Below are 2,834 nucleotides of genomic sequence, written 5' to 3' on the forward strand. Positions count from 1 at the left end.
TAAAAAAAATCATTTTTAGAGTTACATTAAAGACCATGTACAACAACTATTGTAATAGCCTTTTTAAACTCTAACTTAAAATTCAACATAACATTACTATCCTTGACAACACCTATGATGTTTTCTTTTGGTGATGCACCTTAATTGGTAACATCAAATCCACCTTCAAGTTTTTTAAGCATCAACTTTTAATACTTGATTGTTGTTAATAAACAGTAAGTTGGTTTATACATTTTTTGTAACTGGAATTTTCCAATACTTATACTTGTGAATATAAAACCATATGTTAGAAAAAAAAATCTTATACATCACTTACCATGCTAAAATGTTAGGAGAATTATTAGGGTGATTTTTCCATTTAAATTTATGAGATCAACAAAATATATGAAGATATATAAAAGGTAAATAATCTTAATTGTTAAAATTAAAAATAAAAAAAAATTGATAAAGAAATTTAACTCTAAAATTATTTTTTTTTTCATATTATTAGTGTCACATCATCACTAACTTGCCCACATTATCACTTAGTATTTGTCATAATTGTCACCTCATCACTTAAATAATAACTTAACAAAATTTTCATATTATACATGCCACCTTTCCAAATTTTCCTTAGGCTCATATCTATTTGAAAACGAATAAATTTTGATACACTCAATTATACAAATTCTTAAAGTGCACACATATAATCTTATCATTTCATTTACCAATTATTACCTATTTTATAAGTTTGCATAGAGTCTTATTTTAATAAGATTGTTTGTAAATCATTTTTCATGACTAAATAGATTTAGACTACAACTCAACTGCAAAACTTTTGAAAGTGCACATGCTCAAATAGAATAAATTATAAAAAAAAGAGGCTCAACTAAAAATTTTCAATACTATATTAATTAAGCATGAGTTCTCTCATGGAACATGTCACTCCTAGTCAACAACCATGGCTTCCGAGACCCTACTAGCATCCTCCAAATAGATGTATTTATGAATCAATTGGACATATCTAGGTCTAAAAAGAGATCTAGTCGCTTAGAAAGGGCCATAATTTAACTATTGGATTGTACTTAAATTTTTATAAGAGTTTTCAGAGGTTGTTTTCCCTATAACAATGACCACATTGCTATACAGACCATCAAATCTTCAGATATAAAAATCTCATCGAGGCCCTTGGTTTTGATAGTTTTTGTGATTTTTCATTGTTATTTTTGGATTTCATGTTATGTTTGGATTTTGTGTTTCTTTCATTTCTATTTAAGATTTTTATTTTTTGTTCCTGATTAAGGTAGTATCTATTTAAAGTTTTGTAAACATTCTAAAATGAAAATTATTATTATTATTATTATTTAAAGAGAATAAGCTTGTGAATTGGCATTACTAGAAATTTTACTAAAACCAATGAAATTATCGAGGGACCTTTTTTGTTGGTAATTTGCGGTAATATTTACTGATGGATGTAAATCAGTTAGTAAAACCATCGATATATATGTTGTGAGCATATGTTTGCAGCTAGTTTCTTTAGGAGCGAAGATGACTTGTCCTTAGGTGCCGATCAGAAAGAGGCATCTACGCCGACTCGTGATGCTGCCTCTTCTAGCGTGGTTCCATAGTGCAGAGGTGGTGTGGCTTAATGGAAAGGTCAATTCACCCGCAAATGCGAGGCACATTGGAATGATGACCTTTCAATGTAAGTTTGTTTTGGTTAGTGTTTTTTTTTATAACATAATTTGTGAACAACTAATTAAAATTTCATTAATTTTATTTATTTTTATATTCACAAACATTAGGGTCGCCTGAGTAATAACATCGACGTTTAAATCATTGATGGAGATTCTATTATTTCAATGGAGTTATGTTTTCAAACATCTTGATTGGAGGAGGCCTTATATCGATGTATGGTTTTGAAGATTTGAGATTGGTGTAAATTTTTAATTTTAATTATTTTTAATAAATTATTATTTTTATTTGAAAAAATTATTTATACATGGAACAAATTCGAGTGAGATAACATATATGACAATATTGCGAGGAGGGTGTGAGATAATCACGCAACAACTAGGTAACATTGAAAATAGTACTATATTTTTGTAAAAAAAATATGTTTTAAAATATAATATGTCATTAACTCATAAAATTTTTTGATGGAAGTCGGTTGCTTGATTTTTGGTAAGAAGTGCAGAAAAAATTAAAAAAATACATCATAAATAACAATCTACAAGGCTGGAATGACGTGACGTGGTTTGGAGGGATTTCAGGTAGCCATACATCCCGGGGGATATATGGTCGCAATATATCTAGCATGTGATGTCTGAGCGGTTCACATAACGCCCACAGTCTATTGCCAACAACCAGAATTAGCAAATTCATGGTTTGGTGACAATTCACACCAGCGGCTTTGTTTTGTTCACTGCACATGCAAAATAGATGGTAAGATTAATTTTAATGAAATCTATCATTAATTAATTTATTTGTATTTATAAATATATTTAACTTGTAGCATTTTTTTCTTACAAGCGATGTCTCTTGGATGTGAGCCGAGCCTAATAAAGTTCTTACAAGCGATGTTTCTTGGATGTGAGCCGAGCCTAATAAAGTTGTTTGTGGAGACATATATGTTGAGTGAAGAGCGTCAAAGGAGTGCAACAATTCATTAATAACTGCGCTCAATACTTTATAGTATATTTATTCAACCATTTTATTTTATAAATTATTATCTTTAACTTCCACATGCATCAACTTTTGTATTGCTAAAAAATGTTACAACATGACGAAGTAGATGTGTAACTTATTTGATGAAAATGGAGAAGAAGTGCACACATAATTGCTCCATTCCATGA

Source organism: Populus euphratica, unplaced genomic scaffold, assembly GCF_000495115.2.
Source record: "Populus euphratica unplaced genomic scaffold, PopEup_1.0 scaffold378.1, whole genome shotgun sequence".
NCBI classification, from domain to species: Eukaryota; Viridiplantae; Streptophyta; class Magnoliopsida; order Malpighiales; family Salicaceae; genus Populus; species Populus euphratica.